Source organism: Ziziphus jujuba, chromosome 11, assembly GCF_031755915.1.
Source record: "Ziziphus jujuba cultivar Dongzao chromosome 11, ASM3175591v1".
NCBI classification, from domain to species: Eukaryota; Viridiplantae; Streptophyta; class Magnoliopsida; order Rosales; family Rhamnaceae; genus Ziziphus; species Ziziphus jujuba.
This window is the reverse complement of record NC_083389.1, coordinates 3,041,917-3,055,000: the sequence shown is the minus strand read 5'-3', so window position 1 is coordinate 3,055,000 and position 13,084 is coordinate 3,041,917. Positions and strand designations below refer to the sequence as shown.

The 13,084-nt window shown below is 32.6% G+C and overlaps 1 pseudogene; it reads right to left on the bottom strand.

Moving 5' to 3' along the window:
- Positions 1–4,179: 4,179 nt before the first annotated feature.
- LOC132799917 (ATP synthase subunit alpha, chloroplastic-like) lies at positions 4,180–9,518 on the bottom strand (annotated as a pseudogene).
- Positions 9,519–13,084: the final 3,566 nt, after the last annotated feature.

Here is a 13,084-nt window from a genome sequence, read left to right as displayed (position 1 = left end):
GAAGAAATCCATTGTCTAGAGATAGTGGAGTGATCTCAAAGAGTTTTCTATTTTCATATTTATACATATAGTTTTTTGAATCAAATCAAATTATATGTCTTTCTTGTTTGTTGCCACTCAACAATAGCAGGTCTCAACTCTATACATTCATAGAAGTTTCACGAAATTCGGATTTGGCTGAAAAAGAAGCAACGCTATGGATAACATGAGTGATCACCATTGATAAAGAAGAATCTTTCTAAATCACTTCAGGTCAGCAGAGCCTTTAAGCATCCAAAATACAATGGGGTTGTAAATGACATAGCGATCCTAATAGAAAATGATGACTTCTTTAGAAAAACCAAGTTATTCAAGTTCTTTTTACCAAAGAAGTCCCGCTCTGATGGCCCGATAAGTCATCTACTTAAAAAGACCCTCCCTGCAGTGCGCCCCTCCCTGAATTATTCAGTCATGTAATACTTATTGAATACAAAGAAAAAAAAATGGATTTCAAATTTTTGTTTTCTGCTATTCATTGCCTGAAGGTGATGAGAATCTGCCCATGCCCGCACAACCGACAATCCACTGGGTGCTGACCCGATACAGATGAAGATCCGGTCGATCACTATAACTCAAACTAAAAGATTTAAGGATAACCTGGATGCTTTTATACAGGGAGTAATTAATTCTCAAAAGGGCTTGACAATACTTGAAGATATAAGACTCATTTTAAGCATCCAAGTGGTGGAGACAGATACGGACCCGGGTAGCTGTTTCGTGCAAATTTGGACTCTAGGCAGCAAGGAATGGTTCCAAGACTTCATGAACTGAATGAATATCATTAAGAGGACATGGAATCCAGCCAGGTTAGAATCAAAAGCATCTAAAAAGGACTTGTACAGACAGCTGTTGAAGTGTGGCAATTTTGCCATTTGATGGTGCATGTCACCGGCTAGCATGCACACCTTGGTATCACCTTCTTTCCTTTTATGAGTTTATATTTTTTGAATGTTTTTAATTGATGCAAGGTATATTTTGATAATTTTTTGTGCCTAAGTTATGTTTGCAAAAGCATAGGCAAAACTATGCACAAAAGAGTAGGAATGTTATGCTTGAAATGCCTAAGGTGCTGGATTCATAATTTCTAGCAACATAGGTCCACTGTTTATCTTATATCTCAGGTTGCAAATGGATGTTTGAGCTGAAATTTTGAGAGATGTCTACAGACATATATATAAGACTATGGTTAATATTTCAGGTCAACATGACATGGGAAAGTCCATTTTCTATTCCAAACAGATTGCTGTATCTGATGGGCCCAGTATGCAGAGTATGGGTAAGTTTTGGAGCTGTTTGGCCCATGATCCAGTTCCAGAACTTTCCTAGCTCTTGGAAAATATTTATTGATGACCAAGGATGCTTCAAACCAAGTTTCATAAGCAGATACAAAGTGGAACTAAGTAGGTGAAGCTAGTTTGGTTGTTTACCAAAACTAGTTAAACAATAGGAACTTAATTTAAACCATGTGCCACTTTTTACTATATTTGGAATAGACATGTTGCAGTTGGTTTTTACCTCTTTTATGTATGAAAAGTTAGGTGTTGACCACTTTACTTTTTAAATTTCAAATACTTTACTCATTTTGTAAGCTCACATGCTTAGCATGTATGAACTAGTTGTAATTTCAAGCTTATATTGTTAAATGAATGAGATGGCTATACATCCAAGCCTCATTTTCAAAAACCAATGTGGTCCCCTTCTTCTCATCTCTTCTTCAACATCTTAGAACACTCTAGGAACCCTAAAAACCAGAAAACACCATAACCAAAACCTAAAAACACAACTCACACACAACCATTCCCAAGAGCATCACCAAAAGCTTGCTTGTTGCTAACACTTCAAACTAGCTTGCTCTTGGTCATAACCTTCTCACCCCAAAATCTAATCCTAAATCTTCAAGATCTAGAGAAATTGTTTGTTTTAAGTGCCAAAAGACGAGGACACATTGCTAGCCAATGCCCAAATAGAAGAATCATGATGTTAAAGGGTAATGGTGAGTTAGAATCGGAAAGTGAGGAAAGTGGAGATGAAACCGAACAAGGAGAGGAAGAATTTGAGGAAGAAGCTGAGACCCTACATGCATCCAATGCCAAATTAAATTTAGTTTCTAGGAGAGTGCTGGCTGTTTACAAGGATGAGGATCAAGTTCAAAGGGAACACATCTTCCACACCCGATGTGAAATCCAAGGTAAAGTTTGTAGTATGATAAGTGATGGTGGAAGTTGTACAAATATAATTAGCAACATTGTGGTTGATAAATTAGGCTTAGCAATAATTAAACATCCTGAACCTTATGATTATAATGGCTTAATAATAATGGTAAGATAAAAGTAAATAGACAAGCCAAAGTAAAATTCAACATAGATAAATATGTGGATGTTGTTTTGTGTGATGTTGTACCAATGCATGCCGAACATATTCTATTAGATAGGCCATGGTAATTTGATAAAGATGCTATTCATTATGGTCGAGAGAATTGTATTGTTTTTAGATTTAAAAGTAAAAAGGTAAAGCTGGAACCATTAACTCCCAAGGAGGTATATAGAGATCAACTACAAATACAAAAAAGAGGGAGGCTAAAAAGATCAAGGAGAAAGCAAGCATGGCACCCATGACTTCACCATCCATCCAAGAAGGCAGGTTAGAGTTTGCTGTCCAAGGTAACTATTCCAAACCTAAACTTAAGGGGAAAGAAAGAGAGAAGGCGAGAGTGATAAAAGACATGAAAAAGCCAAGAGTGGAGTGAGAGAGGAAGAGAAACCCGAGAGTGCAAGAAAGCTAGAAAAAACCAAGAGTGAGGGACAATCCTAGAGGAAGAAAGGAAAAGAAAGGAAAGAGAGAAAAAATAAAAAAATTTATCTTAGTTTTGGTGATGTTAATAAAGCAATTTTGAGTATGACATCATTGTTGTTTATGATTTATAAAGATGCTTATTTAAAGATTTTTTCCTTGTATAGAACTTTATCTGCATTGTTGAGAGCCTTACTTAGTGGAAATTTGAAAATTTAGGAGGGATTATTTGCTAACTTTAAAATATGTGATTTTTGTCGAAATGAGCTGGCATTTTTAGGATTTTTTATGATAGTGTTTAACCTAGGAGATTAGGTTTGGTTGCACTTAAGAAAGGAGAGGTTGCCATAACAACAAAAGTTAAAGCTTATGCCACGAAGGGATGGACTTTTTCACATCTTAGAATGAATCAATGAAAATGCTTACAAACTTGATTTGCAAGGTGAGTATAATTTGAGTGCTATATTTGTTGTTACTGGCATATTTCCTTTTGCTGCAGGTGATCATTTAGATTTGAGGGCAAATCCTCTTCAAGACTTGTGTTGGATTGGCACTACATAGCTAATTGACATATAGACAAATAAGGGATGTAGACATAAGAAAAAAGTAATAATGAAAAAAAGAAGAAGTAGAAAAACGCTCGAATTTAGTCAATCAATCAATATAAGTAAAAGAAAAAAGCTTAATCCCCCATTTTATTTGTTCATAGAAATCCAACTAACCCCAATGACCATTAATGGTAATATCCAAAATCGAAAGTAGGAATAACAAATTAAAAGAGAATAGCAAAGAAAAGACTATACAAAACTCTCTACAAGTGATCTCCACCTTCTTTGTTTATATATTTCTTATATATTTCATTTTGATAAATTTCATTAATTTTTCATTAATTGGCTGTCGTTTGGTGATTAAGGGTAAGTTCCGTAAAAACCCCTGCTTTCTTTGAAAATATCATGAACAGCTCCTGTAGGTTGAGCACCTTTTTCAAGGAAATATAGAATAGCAAGAACATTTAAATAGGTTTGATTCTTTATCGGGTCATAAAAACCCACTTTCCAAAGATCTCTTCCTTCTCTTCTAGATCGAACATCAATTGCAATGATTTGATAAATGGCTCATTGGGATAGATGAACAATACCCCCCCAGAAATGTATAAGAAGTTTTCTCCTCTTACGGCTTAAGAAAATTGGAAATTATATCTATGTATAGAATGATAAGGTCATATATATCCATAAAATCATCAAATCAACTAGACTATGATTTAAATACTTATTCTTTCCCCCACCAAAAAAATTATTCATATTTATAGTTTGCACCCTCACAACTCAAGTTGGATAACTCTCAAATAACTCAAGAAAATCTTTTAAGCATTTCATTTATTGAGTGGTCTCTAACCCCCCTTTTGTCTGTCACTTTTAGAATCTTTTTAATTTTGCACTCTGATCTAGTTGTTGAGATAATCGAAAATGGTATTTCCTTATTCTAGAATCCTTTATCTTTGCCTTGAATCGTTGGGTTTAGACATTACTTCGGTGATTTTGAATTGTTTCAAAATGGCAGCAACATACCCTTTTTCATGATTTCTTTCTATCAAAGAATCATTTGACTGAGTGATTCTTATGTAATACACTTTTGATTTGATCGAAAAAGTTTTACCAATTCCAAAAAATTTGACTTTTGAATTGGAAACTTGCTTGAATCGGATCCTTTCGATTTATATATGGAAAATATATTTATGAAGTTGTCCCAATTTATTGATTAATACTAACCCTAGATTCTTGCCTCTAAGAAATGAATCAATACTTTTTACTCGAGCTCCATCATGTGGGATTTACATCACACTCCCCCCCAAAAAAAAATGAGAGTTCTATTGAAATAGAAGAAACGATGTCGAGTCAAAAGCACTTTCATTCCTTTATAATTTCTGTATAATAAAAAATGGCGGATGTAAGAATCCACAAGGGATCGTGTCCTTCAAGTCGCACGATGGTTTCTACCACATCGTTTTAAACAAAGTTTTACTATAACATTCCTTTAGTTTGGAACCAGTATGCAATTGATTCAATTATGGAATCGTGAATAGTCATTGGTTCTGTCGGTACATAGTAATCTATACTTTTTCTTTCTATATGAAATATGAATGGCTAGGGTTTAACGAAGTCTCAAAACGAATTCAATTTAATCCCCAACACCCAATACATATATTTATTTTAGCATATATTTTATTTCATTATTTATTTATTTAACATAATAAAATATAAATACCACGAATAAAATCAAAAATTTCTTTTTGAATCTGCACCTTCAAGTAACTTGATAGTGGTAAGATAAATTGACAAATTTCACACTTCTTCAAGTACTACGAACTCATAAGAAATCATCAAAAAGATTTAAGTGATTGAAAATTTTCTGGACACAAGATCATTATTTGAATAACATTTTAAAGTAAGGACTAGCATCCTAAGAGAAATCCATATTTGTATTAAACCATCAATGATTAAAAAACTAGATAGCTAAAAAATCCAATTTATTTTTTTAGTGAACTAGTGGATAAAGACTGGTGTAAGGTAAGGTTGTTGTTTTTTCATACTGATTTCTAAAACTTGAATCGAAATAAGAATAATATGGGACCCCTATACAGATAGACTAAAAAATTGTTACTGAAAGGAATTATAGATATTTTATGTTAAATATTTAACATTTAGGGATCATAAATGGATCCAATTATATATGTATGTTATTTGAACACGATTTAGTTTGTGAAAAAGATATGATTCAGAGAAGAATTATTAAGAGTACTAGTAAAATTTTCCAATCCAATATTATACTCTTACTACTATACTCTTAAATGGAAAGGTGATTTATCTTAAAAGCAATCTTTTTTCTGATATATAGCATTATATATATTATAATGCTATAATGGGTTGGGCATGCTTTGGGATGGGAGGATTCAAACGTCCAAATAGCGGGACCAAAACCCGTTGCCTTACCACTTAGACACGCCTTATTTCTATTCGATCCTAATAAACACTAATATTGGTATTGGTTATTCATCAACTCCAGTATAAATATCAATAAAACGTATAGATTGTTGCTAGAATTTTAATACGTGTCGATATAGAATTAAATTGAATTTATTGATCATTACATAGAATTTAATTAACATATTGTATGAAAGTATGATTTATTCTATTATCTTTTGATTTGAGAATTGAAGGATATTCAATTAGGATATTGTATGAAAGTATGATGTATTCTATTATCTTTTAATTTGAGAATTGAAGGTTATTGATTGGGGGAGTTCAAATCAAAGAAGGTTTTTAGGGTCTATCTTATTTAGTTCTATTCATTTTCCCTTCTATCAATAACTCAACTTATTAATAACTCAATCAAAATAATACAGTTATCCTCAGTAACAAAAATAACAAAATATTTGTTATGCTTAATATATTTAGTTTGATTTGCATCCGTCTTAATTCTACCCTTTATTCAAACGGTTTTTTCATCGCCAAATTACCAGAGGCCTATGCTTTTTTGAATCTAATTATAGATGTTATGCCAGTAATACCTGTGCTATTTTTTATCTTAGCTTTTGTTTGGTAGGCTGCAATAAGTTTTTGATGAGATCTTTAATAACGTCCTAGCCAAATTCATGATTGATTTGAAAAAAAAAATTTCTAACATAACGCTTGATAAGATTAGATAGGTTTTAGAGTATGAACTCTTGATTCCAATATTGAAATTTTTGTACAACCGTAAGAAATTTTGGATCAACCCGTTTCCTTATTATGACCTTTTTTCCATTGAAAGGCCTTATTGGAGTACTCACAATGTCAAATTGTGGGTATGAAAGAAAATTTTTGGTAATGAAAACTCCACTTATCCACTTAAATTATAAATATTACAAATTCATTTTTTGAAAATTTCATTTCTATTTCTAAAGAAAACTTTATTCTTTGGTGTCAAAATACAAAATAAAAAGAATAGGGTATACGGTCTAAAATAAAATAGCGAATCTATTCTTTTTTTTTCCTAAAAAAGAATTTTGGAGATTATGTAATGCTTACTCTCAAACTATTTGTTTACACGGTAGTAATATTCTTTGTTTTGCTTTTTTTCTTCGGATTCCTATCTAATGACCCAGGGTGTAATCCTGGACGTGAAGAATAAAAAAAAAAGAAATAAAAGAAATAAAGTTTTTTTTTTCTTGATTTTAAAATGTTCTTAGCTTAGTAGGACTTTGTCATTCCACACTGAACTCGCAATCCGACGCTTTCGTCCACTTAGCCATCTCTCCCCCAATTGAAAGGAGGTAATTACTATATTACATCACAAAAATAAGGCTTGAAGAAAGCCTTCTTCTTTTTATTTTCTTTTTTTAGTGTTTTTTATATTTTTTATTGTTTTATTATTTATTATTTTATTATATATAATATATATATATACAATAGTTTATATAATAGACACGGAATGATAATGATATAGAATCAAACTCCATTTAGACCATTTAGATAAAATAAAAGCATCCATATTATATAATTAGATTATATAAAATGTATATAAAACTTATACATATATGTTATATATAATTCTATAATCATATAACATATATGTATAAAGAAAAGACTTGAAAGATATATCAACAATCTAATCTACACAATCTACAATAGTCCAATATATAAATCCAATATAAATGAAATAAATATAAAAAATCCAATATAAATAAAATCTAAAAATTGAATATATATTTGTTAATATGTTTAACATAGATTTTTTTAATAGATTTATATAATTAATATATGTTTAATAGATATATTCTGTATTTTATATAATATATAAATAGAAAAAAGAAATAGAAAATAGAAAAAAGAAAAAATAGAAATAATGAGAAAAAATAATATTTATTAGTAATAATAAATAAAAAAACCTCTTTGAGTTCATCCGAAAAAGGCCCTTTATTTTCATGGCTTGGCCTAGTCAATACTTAGCCGGACCGGACCTCTTTTGTTTTATTCAATCGTAATAAGATAAAATGATTTATTTAATTTGAAAACAATTAGTTTGAAAACAAAACAAAAAGTCTTGTTATTGAAACAACAAAAGTCATAAAAAGACATGCTTTGATATAGAATCAAAGCGAGATTTCTTATCTTCTTTATTTTCCCTTTTTTTTTTTTTGTTTACTGATATTTTACTGAAATAAAAATATGTATATAATAAAAAATGGAACTATGGATTTGTGCACGATGCATTTTTTTTCTAATCCTATCTTTTGATTGCGCCTGAGTTTCTTGTTCGACAAAAAGTCCATTTATATACAATAATTGGATTGGAGCGGGTATAATTTAGTGGTAAAAGTGTGATTCATTCTATTAACCCCCGAATAGTTAAGGGGTTTTCCACATATTCATTTCTTCCGAATAATAAATGTGAAAGGAAAATAAATATATAAAAAATTGGCCTCTTGCCAATTGATTTTGAGTAACTTTATCGAGATCAGAAGCAAATTGTGCAAAGGCTTCTAATTCAACGAATTACACCAATTCCAATTTTGATTTGCCAGCTACTTGTTTCATGGCTTTAATTTGAGCTGTGAACCGTACGCTGGATGCAGAAATACCCACATTAATAGCAGGTCTAATTCTGGCATTGAATAGATCGGTGGATAAGAATATTTGCCCATCTGTAATGGAAATTACATTAGTAGGAATATAAGCCGAAACATCTCCCTATTGAGTCTCAACTATTGGTAAAGCAGTCATACTTCCTTCACCTAAATGGGAACTTGATTTAGCAGCTCTTTCCAAAAGGCGTGAATGCAAATAAAAAACATCTCCCAGATAAGCTTCTCGGCTCGGTGGTCTGAGTAATAAAAGAGACATTTGGTGATAACCTGTGCTTGTTTTGAGAGATCATCATAAATAATTGAAGTGTGTTGTTTGCGGTACATAAAATAGTCAACTAAAGCAGCTCCTGTATAAGGAGCGAGGTATTGTAATGTAGTCGGAGATTCGGCCATTTCAGCTACCATAATAGTGTAATCCATTGCTCCCCTTTCCTGTAAAGCAGTCACCACCTGAGCCATAGAAGATGCTTTTTGACCAATAGCTACATAAACGCATATTACATTTTGCCCTTGTTGATTGAGAATCGTATCTGTGGGTACTACTATTTTACCGGTTTACCTGTCCCCAATAATTAATTCTCGCCGACCACATCCTATAAGAATCATCGAATCAATAGCAATAAGTCCTGTTTGAAGACGCTTATATACCGAACATCTCGAAATAATACCCGAGGCGGGAGATTCAATTAATCACCTCGACCATCAATAGGATTAGCCAGATCATTTATAACACGGCCCAAAGAAGCCTCACTTACAGGGACCTGAGCAATTCGTCATGTTCCTTTTACAAAACTTCTCTCTTGTGTTATTAAACCGTCACCAATTAATACAACACTGACATTATTTGATTCCAAATTCAGAGCAATGCCTATCATACCTTCTTCAAATTCTAATAATTCCCCATCATTACTTCTTCAAGACCATAAATACGAGCAATGCCATTGCCTACTTGGAGTATAGTATCGATATTTAAAATCTTTACTTCTGTATTATATTGTTCAATATGTTCATGAATAATATTACTAATTTCATATGCTCGAATAGTTACCATGACTATTTCTTAATTCTTTATTTTTGTTTGAAAGAAAAATAATGCCTGCAGTAGAAAGACTAACCTTTTATTTCTTTCATCGTTCCAAACATGCCAATATTAGTATTGGTGGTATGGAAATGTAACTCGGTGTTCAAACAACTATTCAGAGTTCCTAGAGCCCCATGTAAGGCTTGTTGGAAAACCTGTTGTCGAACTTGATTAACAGCCTTTTGTTGTTCAAAATGAATGCTTTCATTTTTGTAATTTTCTAATTGTTCCAAGGTTTTATAAGTTGAATTAATCAAATTCAATTATTCTCGTTCTATTTCAGAGAATCCATTCGCTTGAAATTGATCCGCTTCCATTTTTACTTTCCACAAGCGGGACTGGGTTTTTTCCAATCATTGAACGACCCCCCCGCGTAGTTCTTCCGAATTTTGAATAGTCTTCAAGATTTGTTGTTTTTGATTATCTAATAAATCACTTAATGAAACTAGATTATATTTCCATTCATTTCAAAACTTCCAGATCCCTTTCCGAACCAAACATGAATCTTTAGATTCATTTGGCTCTCATGCCCAATTACTTATGTATGGGGGAAGCTCTCTAGCTTTTTTTAATGTAATGAACCTAGCCTCTTTTCTCTATTCATATTTACGAAAGTATAGAAACTGATCACTAATCCAAGAACATAATATTCGGAGGACTCTTCTAACCAAACAAATAATTGTCAGCAAAGTTGGTTTTTTTTTTTCGTACCAAATCCAAATAATTCTTTTAATTTATACACAGGTCATCGATTCAACATTGGATATAAAAGATAAAAAAAAAAGGGGGAGAAATATCCATTTTTCTAATTTTTGAAAATCAAATGCAAATAACGGGTTCAAATCATTTTTTTATCGACATGAGTGTTTTATATAGGAAAAAAATTCCAACACTTTGAAACCATTTATGGATTAACATATTCTATATTAACATAGTAGTAGAAAGAGTACCACGCTACATTTGGACTTCAAACGATTTAGCTTTAACCCTGTTAACAATCCCACATTATTGGTTGACAGAGAAATAAAGCAGATTTAATGAATCACAAAATGCTATTGTTCTTAAATATGATTTCTTAATTTATTCAAAAGTAATTTGCGGAATCATGCACCTTTTTGAGTTATAATGAAAAAAAGTACAATTGGTTGGATCCAATACACCAAAGATTACACTTAGATTTATTGAAGTTGTTGCTAAAATATCGGTATTAAACCCCAAACTCTCAGATGACCTGCTCCTAAACCGGTATTATATTAGCCTAGATCTAATTATGTTCAAGTTCTAATGGTCACCTCAACCCCTAACCAACCTGTGATTAGAAACCTTGGTATATTGAAGATGTCATAATAGCTGATGGATGTCCTATTGATAAGTTCAAACTAAAATACTCATTCACTAATGGTGTTTTAGGCGTTCAAAGAGAACAAAGAGAATTCAATCTCAGAAATAATTTTCTGTATAAAATTCAAGCTTAATTTTGATTGAAAAATAAGCCTTTAAATAGGCTAGAAATTCACAAAATAAACCCTAAAAACAAAGGGAAAACTGGCCATACAAAGTAGTTTCCTATAGTGGCCGAAATTCTCACTCCTTTCCTAATCTAATTTGGATTAATTAATTCCTTTATTTTGAATTAGTAATTAATTAATTTACAATGAAAATAATAAAATAATAAATTCCCTAAATTTATTTTTCCAACAAATAAATATATAAAAACCAAAAAGGAATGGTAATTTCCTAAAACAAAAAGTAGAATCAAATTAGGAAACTAAAACACTAGCTTTTTGACTAAGTTGACTTTGACCATGCATTGACCAATTTGAGCTCCAAATCAGCTTCAATATGCTTTGTAGGATGCCAAATAAGCCGATCATGAAGGCCCACACGTTTCCCTTGCTTGGAAGAAAGAGAAAAAGCCAACTCAGCACAATATAATAAAGTCAACACAAAATACAGCAAAAATAGGCCAAATTTACTAACAGTCCGCACAACCCCTTTTTGGACGACTTTGAAGCCGCTTTCACTTGATTCCATATCCTCTTAGACATATGTATTGAATCCATAAAACATTGGAACCATTTCATGCTTCCCGACCTCCATAATTGCACTAAAACTGCTACCTGGGTCCGTACCGGCTTCCACCACTTGTATGCTCAAGATAGGTCTTGGATCTTTAGGTATGGACAAGCCCTTTTGAATATTAATTACTCCCTGGATGAAGGCAACAAGATTGTCCCTAAACTTCTTAGCTTGAGCACTAGTGATCGGTCCGATCTTCATCCGTATCAGGTTGGCACCCCAGTGGGTTGTCGGTTGAGTGGGTTCTGCTGGATTCGCATCAAGCCTCCTCGTCTTTATTCTATTCTCAAGTCCCTAAATTTATGAAGTTTATGTTCTGAATTTATGAAGACTTTAGTCCCTTTATTGCAGCCTGTGCTACTAAATCTGTTGCTTTGTTTTTTATACCAACAGTTAAGAATTGTTTTCCCCTACTTGCTACATCAAAAACTAAATCACAAGCTTCTGCCAAAAACCAAGCATTTCTGTTAAGATTTATAATATGAATACCTTTACGCCTTGCAGAGATATATGGTGCCATTTGAGGATTCCATTTCCTAGTACCATGACCAAAATGAACTCCTACTCCCATCATCTCTCCCAAGTTGATGTTCCAATATCTTTTTATCATAAAAAAGAAAAAAAAGAAAAAGAGAAGCTAAAATAGAAATAAATAATTGTTCCCATGAAACCTTCTCTTCTACTGAAGATTGGCCATTGATACACGATCCAGACCATTCATTTCTTTCTATTCGTTGTTATCTTTATTTCTATTACCAAATTAAACGACCACAACATAAATAGAGAAAAGGATGAATTCACTTTTAGGAATAATTAAATCCTAGAAACGATTGTTTTGATATATCATGTAAATTATTTGACATCTAAAAATTAAATAATTCTCTGTGGTTGAACAAAATGTCTTTTATTTCCTACTCAAATAAATTCTTCTTTTTCATTTACAAAGGAATGTTGTGATGTTGCCTTGAACAGTGCACTAATCATTTGGATCCGGTCCCAACGGGCATCATCCCCCTATAACAACATTCTTTTTCAGACCTTTCAAACAATCGATACGACCATGTAAAGCAACTTTTGCTAAAATGTGAATGGTTTCTTAAAAACTTGCTTCGGATATGAAACTTTGAGTATTTAAACGTGTGCCATGGTCCGCGGCTGGCCAAAACGCAGGTCCCTGGCGATGAGTGCCATAGCAATCAGTGGTTGTCCAACCCTCGACTCCTCACTACATGCACGAATTGCTGTCGCGGCCTTATAGAGACCCATATGCTCCGCTGGTTATGCGTTTCCAACCTAACCTGGCGGGCTACCCTCTAAGTTTCAATATATCAATAAGCGGAGCAAAAAAAACTTACAAGGATTCCCGTATTAACAAGCGCCCTCGGTGTTCGAATTGTAGTCTAAAGAAGCATCCTCAACGGCGGACCAGACTCAAGTCCCCTGGGTTGTTTGGGAATACAACCCAAATC